This window comes from Heptranchias perlo, chromosome 16, assembly GCF_035084215.1.
Source record: "Heptranchias perlo isolate sHepPer1 chromosome 16, sHepPer1.hap1, whole genome shotgun sequence".
Lineage (NCBI taxonomy): Eukaryota > Metazoa > Chordata > Chondrichthyes > Hexanchiformes > Hexanchidae > Heptranchias > Heptranchias perlo.
Window position 1 is genome coordinate 22428394 of NC_090340.1, and position 13436 is coordinate 22441829.

The following is a 13436-nucleotide window of genomic DNA, read 5'->3' on the forward strand; positions in this document are numbered from 1 at the left end:
ATGGGTGGTGCGTTGACATCGTCGGAGGACGAACAGGATGACCAGCCCCAGCAGCCTCGCAGTCCACGCCGTCCGCCTCGGAGAGGTGGGGCCCCCCAACACGGTGCTGTGGCACACCCACCTGCACAGCAGGAGGGAGGGCAACCGCAGAGAGAGATGCGTCGCAGGAGGCACTACCCTCCGCACAGGGTGTACAGAGCGAGGCTCAGCTTCATGGACCTCTCCGAGGAGCAGTGCATACGGAGGCTCAGAGTCAATCGCCAGGTAGTCGCCGACATCTGCAGCCTCCTTAACGACGAGCTGCTCCCTGATGGACCAAGCAGCATCTTCTTACCGGTCGCCGTCAAAGTCACCACTGCCCTCAACTTCTTCGCATCCGGTTCCTTCCAGGGTGCCACCGGGGACATCACCGGGGTCTGTCAGTCCTCTGCACACAAGTGCATAAGGCAGGTCACCGATGGGTTGTTCCGCAGGGCCTCCCACTACATCAACTTCGCCATGGACGAGCGCAGCCAGATGGAGAGGGCGGTTGGATTCCATGCCATGGCCGGCTTCCCACGGGTGCAGGGTGTAATCGACTGCACCCACATCGCAATACGGGCACCTCCGCATGAGCCAGGGCTGTTCATCAACAGGAAGGGGTATCACTCCATGAACGCCCAGCTCATCTGTGACCACCGCCAGAGATTCCTACACGTGTGCGCCAGATACCCCGGCAGCTGCCACGATGCCTTCGTCCTCAGGGAGTCCGCCGTCCCGCCCATCCTGCAGGCACCCAACGCCGGCAACGGCTGGCTCCTCGGCGACAAGGGGTATCCCCTCCACACGTGGCTCATGACACCTCTGAGGAACCCCATCACCGAGCCGGAGCGTCGGTACAATGACAGCCACACTGCTACCAGGTCTACAATTGAGCAGACCATAGGGCTTCTCAAGATGCGCTTCAGGTGCCTTGATCGTTCTGGGGGAGCGCTCCAATACACACCATTCAGAGTGGGAAGAATCATAGTTGTCTGCTGTGCCCTGCACAACATGGCCCAACAGAGAGGGGTGCCGCTGGAGGAGGCCCCATCCACACCCGCCACCCACATTGAGGAAGGCGAGGGCGAGGAGGAGGAGGAGGCGGAGGAGGCGGCGGAGGAGGAGGACGCGCCCGAGGATGTTGGACGACCCATGCGCCGAGCCGCGACTCACCGGGATGGTCGCCGGGCCAGGGACGCACTCATACGTCAACGGTTCTCCTAGAGTCAGACACTGCGAGGCGCTCGCATCTCCTCACCTGCACATGCGAGCGGCCATACCAGCCCCCTCCACTGAAGAGTGCTGCCAGTAATCCTGCACCCACAGCAGTGTGCCCAATGGGTGGCAGCAGGTGTTCGCCGTCATGATGGCCTCCACGGAACGCACCTATTGCACAAGCCGCGGAAGAATGGACGAGAGGTGGCAGGAGTGGTGAGAATAGACTATTTAATATGTGGAATGTGACATCATTTAAGAAACAAAGTACAAAATAATAAACACCCTGGTGTATTCCCTTTGTGATTATAAGGCCTTTGGAATTCTTCTCCGGGAACCCCTACGTGGTGCTACCCCTGTGGCTCCAGCAGAGGTAGTGGCAGGTTGCTCGTCTTCTTGCCTTGACCGGGTAGATGCTTTTGGCGGACGGCCCCTGGGTTTCGGTGCCCGTGAGGGCACCTCCACAGACTGCTCCTCCTGCACCGGGGCAGGGGCAGACTCGGCCACCTGGAGAGGAGGCACCATTGCGGGTGCTGGTTGAGAGGTGGGCGACGGGTGGGACGTGGGGACGCCTTGAGAGGCGTCCCCGCTTCCATGTCCCCGGTCACCATCATCCCTCTCTTGGCCTCGGCCCACATCACCCCTTCCACCCTGCTGGACGGCAGTTTGGATGGCATGTGTGAGGCCTTGCAAGGCCACCCCTAGTGTATCCCTCAGCCTGTTGGTGGCGTCGGAATGTTGCTCACCCTGAATCCGTACAGACGTTGTCAGGGCCTGCAAGGACTCGAAGTGGAGCTGTGCGTGACGCTCGAGGGAGGCCAGCCTGTCCTCCACCGCAGACAGTCCCGCACCTACCCGCGACACTGTGTCGCCGGTACCCTCCTGTGCCTGCGCCACCAATGCCCACATGCAGGAGGTGGACTCCTCCATCGCCTGCGCTATTGTGGACAATGCGCGCGGCACCTCTGCCAGCACCTCAGCAATTAGCTGGTGGCCCTCGACGACTCTCCTTTTCTCTGGTGGCCCCCTGGGTTCAGCATCTGGGTCCGGCTGAGCAGAGCCTGGAGATGAGTGCTCCCTCCGTCGCGGACCCTCCGCGGCTGCCCCTGCCACCAGGGTCTGCTCATGCTCACTCGTGCGCAGTGACTCACCAAGTGCTACCCCAACTAGTTGGCGAGGGGGACCCACCGAGGTGCGTGTCTCTGCGCTGGTGGATGGTTGGCTCTGATGTGACGATGCACCCTCAGAGACCGCCATGTCCTCTGAGGAATCGCCCTCCACGCTCGCTTGATCCAAAGACGCACCTGCAAGAGAACAGAGGGCACTTTGAGGCATGTGGACCAACTTGACAGTGCGCCTGATGGCAGGTGATGATACGGTCACTCGCGATCATGGGTGTTGAGTGTCAGCTTTCCCTTACCGGCCGTTTCGGCAGCGACACACTCGCCATCGGCCACCGACAGGCAATGTCGCGTGCGGGCGAGGTCGAGCGCCTCCACCTCTGCGTCGGTGAGCTCCACCACTTGCGGCGGCCCACCTCCGGTGCGTGCCCTTTCCCGATTGTTCTTACTCCTCTTCTCCTGTGAAGGCAAAACACAGATGTGTGAGTGGGTGCGTCTTGCATCGTGAGACGCATCGAGCATCGGTGTGGTTGGGTTGAGCGTGGCGCGGAACGGATGGGAGGAAGTGTGGGCCACGTGCCCATCCCATTGCATGGGGATTGGGGTGTGTGGTAGTGTTCGGGTGGGGTCAGGGACGGTGGGTACTTGCGTGCACGGCGAGGATGGTGAATGAGTGGCTGTGAGGATTGCTGATGGAGCGCAGTGGTGGCTGTGCAGGAGGGGGTTGTGATCTGCTTGGCGTGATGGTGGGGACGGGATGTGGGAGGGTGCGTTGGTGTACTCACCTTGCCAGACCTAGTCAGGTCATTGAAGCGCTTGCGGCACTGCTCCCAAGTCCTTGGGGTGTTGCCCCTGCTGCTCACCTCCGCCGCCACCTCTGCCCATGCCTTCCTGGTTGCGGCGGCAGGGAACTTGCGCCCATCCTCAGGGAAGAGTGTTTCCCTCCTCCTCCTCACGCCCTCCAGCATCAGCTGCAGTGCCAGATCTGAAAAACGGGGCGCAGCCTTTCCCCTTGGTTGAGCCATTCTCCCAGACCTCTTGCTTGCAGCAGGAGGGGCTTTGGGAGACTGCCCCTTTAACTGGAGCTCCTACATCGCGTCGACGGTACTGCGCATGCGCAGCCGGCCGGCACGCAGCTGGGGAGCGGAGAACCCGGAAGCAGGCCTTAATGGGTCCAATTATCCCGCGATCGCGTGGGGGACGCACACAATTACCCGTCCGCGTTTTCCACGCTCCCGGAGGACCACCCGCTGGGAACCCGCAGGCCTGCTAAATTCGAGCCCATTTTCTTTTCCACATGACATAATTTTGAAAGGAGGTTTTTCTCTGCTGCAAAAGTATTGTTTAGGCAGGAGGTGAGGAGAGGCCAGTTGATTTGTTAATGCAGTTAACCTGTACCCCACAAACAATGAATCATTCTTCTCTCCCATGTTTTTAAGAAATGAACTAGCACTTGCATCTCTGCACATCACTATCAGCTGTGAAAGCCTTTCCCTAACTACTTTCAGTAACTCGTCTTTCAAGGATACTCTTCTTCGGACAGACATTTATTCCATGAAGGTTTACTGGATTGCTATTGGTATCTGAATCCCTTGCTGACTCACCTCTCTCTCTTTACACCCCCCCCCCCCCTCCTCCAATACAGGCACTGGCACCAATTGTAGTGCCCTTGCTGGTATTGTCTATCGTAGTACTGGCTAGGTCTTGAACATAAGACCTTTCTGAGCTATCAGAGTCCCCTGAGAAAATAACTTTTATAAAATTTACGCTTTTCTTTGCATCTGGGTTTCTGCTGTCTCAAAGCTAGAATCCAGATGTAAATAACAGAGTTCACTGCAAAGGCCACATCTTTCCAAAACTGATCTTGGCTACAAAATTACATCTGCATAATTGTGCAAAAATGGAAATTTATTAATTTTTCCTGTGTGTTCCTACTGGTTGTTTTTGAAATGCTTGAAAATAACAATAAGCTTACTTTAGAGCTTCTACAAATACATAAAGGGCAAAAGAGTAACTAGGGAGAGAGTAGGGCCTCTTAAGGATCAATGAGGTCATCTATGTGCGGAACCACAAGAGATGGGTGAGATCCTAAATGAATATTTCACATCGGTATTTACGGTTGAGAAAGGCATGGATGTTAGGGAACTTGGGGAAATAAATAGTGATGTCTTGAGGAGTGTACATATTACAGAGAGGGAGGTGCTGGAAGTCTTAACGCGCATCAAGGTAGATAAATCTCCGGGACCTGATGAAATGTATCCCAGGACGTTATGGGAAGTTAGGGAGGAAATTGCGGGTCCCCTAGCAGAGATATTTGAATCATCGACAGCTGCAGGTGAGGTGCCTGAAGATTGGAGGGTAGCAAACGTTGTGCCTTTGTTTAAGAAGGGCGGCAGGGAAAAGCCTGGGAACTACAGACCGGTGAGCCTGACATCTGTAGTGGGTAAGTTGTTAGAGGGTATTCTGAGAGACAGGATCTACAGGCATTTGGAGAGGCAGGGACTGATTAGGAACAGTCAGCATGGTTTTGTGAGTGGAAAATCATGTCTCACGAATTTGATTGAGGTTTTGAAGGGGTAACCAAGAAGACAGATGAGGGCTGTGCAGTAGACGTGGTCTACATGGACTTTCGCAAAGCCTTTGACAAGGTACCGCATGGTAGGTTGTTACGTAAGGTTAAATCTCACGGGATCCAAGCCAAGTGCAGGCAATTGGGACTAGCTTAGTGGTATAAACTGGGCGACATGGACATATTGGGCCGAAGGGCCTGTTTCCATGTTGTAAACTTCTATGATTCTATGATTCTAGTTAACTTATATAAGTCCATTCATCTGTTTAGTCTGTTAGTGGACTCGTCTCATTCTGTGCACAGATTTTACACGTTAATAAATAGCTGTGGGGAGAGGGCTGCTCGTGGTTAAATCCCAATGTTAAAGTAGCTTGGAATGTTTGTGAAACGATTCTGTATAGAATCATGAGGAAACAGTTATTCACAGAAAGCAGTGACGGGGGATTTAAGATTTTTTTCTCCGCTCCCAATGTCTCTCGAAATTTTCACTGCATTAGAATCAAAATCGAGTTACAAATTTTCTGCACTTTTAGAATGTGCACAGGTTAGACTGATTTTCTTCGATTGTGTTATTTTTCAGCCCTGATGAGAGCTTAAAAACTTAGAAGAAACTATGAAATTGTGTCTGAATCCCTGCATATAGAGAGTGTGGTACGTGATTAACCCGTGCCCGTACATAGCAATGCAGGCAGCACGTTACATTCGTGCTGCCTGCTGTTTTAAATGATTGCTGCGTGTGGTCAGCGCTAACTGCGCTGTTGATTGGCTGAACGCATCGGTGGGGGCCCCGCTATCGCGAGTGACTAGCGCTTCTTAAAGGCAGCCTGCACCTCTTAAAGGGGAGGTGCATTGTGGCTGCAAGAAGTGGTGAGAGTCGTTTCAAAACTGAATCTATGCTGTGATACTTTGAAGAATGGCTGCACCTGGGAGAGAGCATGCACCAAGGTTCTCTGATGATGCACTGGAGACCTTGGTGCAAGAGGTGGAGAGAAGGAGGGCATCCTGTATCCTCAAAGGGGGCAAGAGGCCCTCCAGACATATGATGAAGCGGCAGTGGGAGGAAGTAGGGGAGGAGGTAAATGTCAGGAGCATAGCTCCAAGAACATGAATGCAGTGCAGGGAGAAGCTCAGTGATTTAAAACAAGTTGTCAAGGTGAGTGAGTTCAAGCTTCGAGTGGCATATCGTACCAACTGCACCATTAGCCTCATCCACTTCTCAATTCACTACACCATCATCACCCACCTACCAACAATCTCTTTCAGTCAGTACTCAACTGTTCAAATCATATGCTTTCTCTGAACCTCACACACTTAGCAAGTTGCAAGCTTCACACCCACAACTCACAGTTCACACACACTGGTAGTTACTCAATCATGACAACCATATCACCCAAACATCTTGCAGGACACTCACTGACACACTTCCCTATTTCTTGTAGGAGAAGATGGCGCATAACTGGAGGCAGCAAGTGGCAGTGGCTCCATGGAACACGAACCTGCTGTCCTTTCTCAGGATGACAGCATTCCTGCTCCCCTGAGCACTGCCACTCTGCCAGTGCCCTTCCTGTTGTCTGTCAGCTAGCCAGCTGTAGAGTATTGCAACTTTATCCAAGTATAGGAAACCTCCAAAAACACATATAAATGCACCAGCAGCCAGAAGAAATAATCCAGCAAATAACCTGTAATTCCTGCATGATCCCTTTTAAATAGCGCTGGTGGTGGGGGGGTGGGGGTGTTCCAAAATAGCAGCGGTCCCTTTAAATCAGAGTTGGACACTGATTCGCGTCATAATCCCCCTACTCTGCATGCTGCTGGCGGTTGCTAGGCGCACCACAAACCCTTTTACCAAGATGGCGTCCTGCGCTCTTCCCATCGGAAGTGTGTGCACGAATCTCGGACCCCATTTTTGAGGGTTAGTTGGCTGCGTAGTGCCTAATAAAAACGGGTGCTAAATGGCCCAATTTCACCCCCTATTGTTTTACCGTACAATCCCAAAGAGTTTAATTTAGTGTTTTGTTATAAAAATGACAATAAGCATGGAGTTAAGCACATACTGTATCTCAGAACTGTGGTTGAATCTCCTTTTTTATGCATCTTAATTAATTTGCTTAAGGCAGGGAAAAGGGATCAAAGTAAATCACTTCAATTGTTGTCTTACTGAACCATGTACATGTTGTTTGTGTCATTTTCTTTTGTAAAACAGATCTGTAGCACAGCACTGTACACCTGCACCTTGTATAGCTGAAGCCTGTGTAATAATTTGATGGGACTGGCTTGTGTTAACACCTTCTGTGTTGATTTTAATCTGTGCAAGAAGCTGTGCGTTTAGAAATGAAAATTGCACAGTAACGGTCACCAAAACTGGAATCTTATGTTGTGGAGCAAATGGTACGGTTTACTGGTTAAGATTGTGGATTTTGTAGTTAAAACTGCTTTACTATAATTTGGGGTTTAAGCTCCATAGATCTTTTCTCTGTCAGTTCAGTTCCTTTTTCTGATTTCTGTTTTTTCTGCTATTTGCTGAAATTCCAATAAAGTCAATATCCAGCCAGACTGGTTGCTACAATAACTGGGCTCTCAGCCAAGAGATTGGAGTTTGAATCCCCCTGTCGACTGATCTGATCAACTGAGCAGCAGAGGTGACTTCAGATTCTTAGCAGGAGCAGTGTGTGTACGATATGCAGAAAATTACAAAAAATACTGAGCATAGAGTCAGTCTCAGTTAGTTAGTCTTTCTGTCTCTCTCGTGATCTCTGAACTTTATAGAATGTCATTGCAATATCAACTCATTAATATCCCCTTTAGCAGTAAAATATTATAATTTCTAGAAATAACTTTAGCAGTGCAGCATTCACCTACAGGGTAATGATTTAATGTGCTTAACTTGACCCAAGTGTTCACGTGGATAGGTTAACAAAAACTTTTTTCCGCCGGTGACCTCCGGTCAACAACACATTTCCCCTTCTCCCATCACAAGGGACCTGACCTCATTCAGTAATGGTAGCTTTACATTAGCTATGGTAGGTTAATTGCTGTGTTTGATGTTGATCTGAAATGTATTGGTTTCATGAAAGTTTTAAGAGACATAGCTGTAGCAAATCCCTGTGGGTTTACCAGCTGCATGAAACCCATGTGTTGGAAACCAGTGATTCCAGAGCGGGTCTACCGTGGTGTAAAAGTGACTTAACTACGCCATTAGTTGCCAATAAACTGTTAAGAGTATATGCTCAAAGCAGTGTGGCCTAAATGGACAATAACATTTTAAAGGTTATATATGAGCTGTACCCTTTGAGTTATTCCATTGAGCTATTTACTGGGCCAGTAAAAGTCTTCAACTGTTACATGGTGAGCCCCTATCTTGTAGAACATTTATCCATTGCACATTATTCTAGTTACTTGTGATAATATTTAATTATTAAACTAGATTAAATTACTGTCACAGGTCAAAGCTAAAAGTGCACTTCAGGCCAACATGTGAGGTAATGTCATGCGCGTGTCTTATCCTGGGTGCAAATTGCAGTCATTTCAGATGCAAAATCTAACGTAAACCCATTTTTACAAAATCTAACTTATCTGTGATGTATTAGGTAGAAATGGGATCACTTCTGTTTTGGATAAGTTTATTTGACTATAGCAGAGTAAAAAGAAATTGGGGAGGAAACTGTGAACATTTTAAATGTGCAGAATGTTGGACTGAGAATCTGTAATATTTCCATTCAGATATGCACAGTATAACAAAGGCACAAGCAGGTAATGCTAACCATTATTTTTCCATACCAATGGCTTGTATTGTAACAACTTCTATTTGGAGCTCCTGTGTGCCCAGAGCAGTAAATGTTCAAATACATTAAATACATTTCTGTGCATTATACAAATGATCGCAATACTTGTATAATGTCTAGAAGTGTATTTAATATTTGTATTGTAACAGTTATGAAAGTTTATATAAATCAACAAAATATTTTAGTTTTCAGATTTTGATGGTTCTGTTTTTTTATATTTGGGATGTGGCAGCATTTATTGCCTAAACCTAGTTCTCCTGAGAGCATTAACAGGCAATCATGTATTATCAGTTTGATAATGGAAACAGCTGACTTACTGCAATTTCTGACATGTATGCAAACCTCTAACAGCACAGCATACAGGATAGGTTGTTTAAATCATCTCTACTATAAATATATATTGTGGCATATTTACAGATGGGTAAAACTTATCAACATAGATAGCTGAGAGAAGTGAAGACAGACTTCAAATATATAATCAAATTTTTCTTTGTAACTCACAATCATATCTTGACACACAAGCCTGCATGACTTAGGTGAAAGGATCTGATAAAATTGCTTGGTTTACAGAATGTAGTTTTGTTTTCCCTGTGAAATATGCTTGTAAATATGATGAAGAAGCCACAAGTTAGTGGAGTATTTTAATAATGCTGAATTTTTGAAGTTCATTCTGTTGACTTGGCTGTACCAAATTCCTGTGGAATTAACCAAATTTGAAACAAAACCCCAACACTGATGGTGATTTTTGTACATCTGTTTCAATATGTGATAATCCTAAACTACTTTTGACACTGTTTCAGGGTTTCTGTACAATTTGAAATTAAAGGTGTTAATGAAACCTTAAAATCATTCTTAAAAATTGCCGTTGGCTTTTGTAACCTCTCCAGTCCAGTGGTTTGTGTGGTTCCAGCATTTATGTCTGCTGCAATCAGTGACTTTATTTTAAAGTTTGCGATCGGCAATTCAAAATAGAATTGAGAATGTCTCCAGGAATGGTAGTAATTTTGTCTGGGAAGAAGTTTGATTTTATGGCCGTTATGCAGTTTGCTGACTTTCAGATTGAATATTTCAGTCGATTTCTGATTCCCAGGCAGTGGAAGCAGCAAATTTCTTCCAGCTTCTAATTTTTCTTTTGCGATTTCCACCTCGTTTGTGGATTCTGCCCAGTGAAACATATTAATTGCAGCCTGTGATCAGCTAAACTATAATTAATTTCAGATTAGTACAAAATAGCCCCATTAATGTTTTATTGCCATGGGCAGAAGGATCACCAGCCTCACGTTGAAACAGACCTTTAGGTTACCACTTTGAAGAGATGAATTTGGGACTCATCACCCTTCTGAATGAGAGGTGGCGTGAGAAAAGACTGTACAGTTGATGGGCTGAAAGACTCAAACAAACACAATTGGAAGTGAAAGTAGGATTAAGAGGATTATTTAAAAGATTAAAGGAAAAGCACATCAATTACAGGCTTATTGGTGGTGTAAAGTAGGATGACATCTTAGCATGGAGCAATAGGGAGAAACCATGAGAAGCTGCATCATATAAAATATAGGTAAAGGGAGCCAAGGTAATGACAAAATGAGCAAGAGGGAGGAAAGGAGAGTTCTTGACAAAATACCCCATTCACAGGAGCAGTTAAAAACACTGGCCTCGGTGGCGGGAACGGTGCGAGTGAGCCCGGTAACGGGCGGTGCACTCGGAGAGGCCAGGGACATGGATCTTAACGGCAGGCCCTCATTTACATAAAAGTTCCCAGCGTCCCGGCCAAATTCACTACCTGGCTGATGGGCGGGAGCGGGAATTTGGTGGCAGGAAGCTGCAGCTGGGGACCGTGGGAACTTTACACCATATCTATCAATGACTTAGATTAAGAAATAGAGTTGTATAACCAAGATTGCAGACGACACTAAGTTCGGAGGAACAGTAAGTTGTGTAGGTGGGAGCAAAAAGTTACAAAGGGGCATAGATCAATTAAGTGAGTGGGCAAAACTGTGGTAGATTGAGTTCATTGTGGGTAAGTGTGAGGTCATCCACTTTGGATCCAAGAAAGACTATTTGGAATATTTTATGAATGGTGGGAGACTAGAAACTGTGGAGCGATTTGGGTGTCCATGTTTACTAATCACTAAAAGCTGGTGCACAGCTACAAAAGTTAATTAAAAAGGCTAATGGAATGTTGGCCTCTATCTCAAGGGGGTTGGAATTCAGAGCGGAGGAAGTTATGCTTCAATTGTACAGAGCCTTGGTCAGACCCCATCTGGAGTACTGTGTTCAGTTTTGGGCACCGAACCTCAGGAAGGATATATTGGCTTTGGAGGCGGTACAGTGCAGATTCACCAGAATGATACCAGGGCTTAAAAGGTTACATTATGAGGACAGGTTGCATAAACTTGGTTTGTATTCCCTCGAGTTTAGAAGGTTGAGGGGTGATCTAATTTAGGTGTTCAAAATAATATTGGGATTTGATGGGGTTGATACAGAAAAACTATTTCCTCTGATGGAGGAATCCAGAACAAAGGGCCGCAATCTTAAAATTAGAGCTAGGCTGTTCTGGAGTGAAATCTGGGATCACTTTTTCACACAAAGGGCAGTGGAAATCTAGAATTCTTTCCTCCAAAAGGATGTTAGATTAATTGAAATTTTCAAGACTAAGAGCGACAGATTTTTGTTAGGTAAGGGATATAGGTCAAAGGCGGGTAAATGGATTTGATATACAGATCAGCCATGATCTAATTAAAAGGCAGAACAGACTCGATGGACTGAATGGCCTACTCCTGTTGCTGTGTTCCAATGGATGGCTTATAGTGCAGTCCAAGAACTGATCAATACGGTGGATGCAGATTTATTGACTCATCATCTCACCATTACATCCTAAAAGGGGATTACACCTTTTAACTGAATAGCACATTACTGAAGTGATGCAGAATGCAGTTAATCATAGTGTGGGTAATTTTTTTAAAATTGTGACATTGGACTCTGTATGGCTGTATCTTGCTCAGTTGATAGAATCAATACTGGGACTCTTGATCCCAATGATTTCAGAATCCTAACATACCTGTGTGACACAATTTTTTTAAAAACTTGCTTTCCCTTTAGTGACCTTTGTTTCCATTACTGTTGTGCTGAATGGTTATTATTGCTGTCGTATGGTAGAACAAACAAAAAAACAGGACTAAATGCATGGAGCTGGACCAAACTAAATAGAGTGGACTTCTATTTTTTTTTCTTTTTAAAATGGTGGGATGAAATAGGCTGATCGTACTGGCCCTTTGCTGCATTAAAAGGGATAATGTTTTATTCAGAAAACCATTAAATTACACATTTCGTAACAAGCTTTCAGGATCTTGTAAGTCCTTTCAGAAAAGAATCAAGCTCGGGTTTGAACATAGAGCATGAACTCCTCTTCCCCCTTATTTCACAACACATACCTTTCTCTGCGCCCCCCCCCCCTTAATTTAGGCTGACACTCATCTTTTTCCCTTATCCATCTAGCATCTAGCATCCTCCTTCCTTTCTGTTTCCCTCCCTGCCACCAGTTCACAGTGGCATCCTTCTCCCCTCCTTCCTCAGCGCTGCTCCTGGCTCTTCCTGGATGCTGTTACTCCAGTGGTGGAATTCTGCCGCACAGGGGAAGTTCCTGAATGTCCCACCCATAGTAGGCAGCAATATTCCATGTTCTGGAGCAGCAGCATCATTGGGAACCAGGGATGGAGCCAGGAGCAGCACTGATCTTTATCTGCAAACACACACAAGCAGACACTGACTTCAGAGTGCTGACTATCGGCAGTTGGCATGTATGGGAGGGTGAAACTAGATGCCAAGTTACAGTTTGCTTTTCCTCTACTCTCCAAAGTTTCTCTCACTGTTGCTTTCTTGATGCTCCATTTTATCTCTACTACTGTTGGTGCTTTTCAAAACTTTCTTTCCTTGTTCCTCTCAGCCCCCACTCTTCATCCTTACTGTATAAAAATCCAGACTCACCCCACTATTTCCTTCTCACTCAATTTTCCAGGACCTCAAGCCTGTGGAATTGCTTGCCTCATGTAGTCTTCCCTTCCTCCTAAGATCTACAGATTTTAAAACCCAAGCCTAGCATTACCTAATTGCTACATCCTGCAGGGACAGAGAGAGGCTTTGATGGGATTCCATTCCTAACTGTACAGCTGCCTAGTTATAACTATTGCCTGTACGTGAACTATGACTTGTCAAAGTCGTGTAGGCTTAAGCAGTATTCCATTTCTTCTCTAAGTGAGCTGGCCCTGATGATATGGAAAATCATTTTATTTGGGGTGGGACAAAGGTGGAGCTCCAGAGCTAGTCAGAGCTGTGTCTATCTTTGTGGGGCAAAACGGAAGTTAGAATGAAGGTTATCACAAATTGTAGTTCTCTTTCCTGTTTTTTCATTATATTTCCACTGTCTAACTTGTTTTCACTGGACCTTATTAATTTGAAGACAACTTATTAAGTTTATTGTAAAAGAAAATGTATTAGTCATTACATTGCTGCATTTAAAAGCTGCCCACCGAGGGATTAGTTTAGTACTGTTTTTGAATAAGGTCTTCTAATGCTCCTTCAACATGTGGAACTAGTCCATGACCTTGTTCTATTATAACACTTGTATATATAAAACAGAATTTGGAATCCCACAAACAGCCATGGGAATGTTTCATCGTTGTCTTGCGGAATCTAATGGCTCAAATTGTGTACTGCGACAACGTAACGGGA

The 13436-nt window shown here is 46.7% G+C and overlaps 1 protein-coding gene across 3 annotated transcripts in view; it reads left to right on the forward strand.

The window, feature by feature from the left end:
• Positions 1-13436, forward strand: part of fhod1 (formin homology 2 domain containing 1) — a 299703-nt gene that overhangs the window by 17424 nt on the left and 268843 nt on the right. The window lies entirely within an intron of this gene.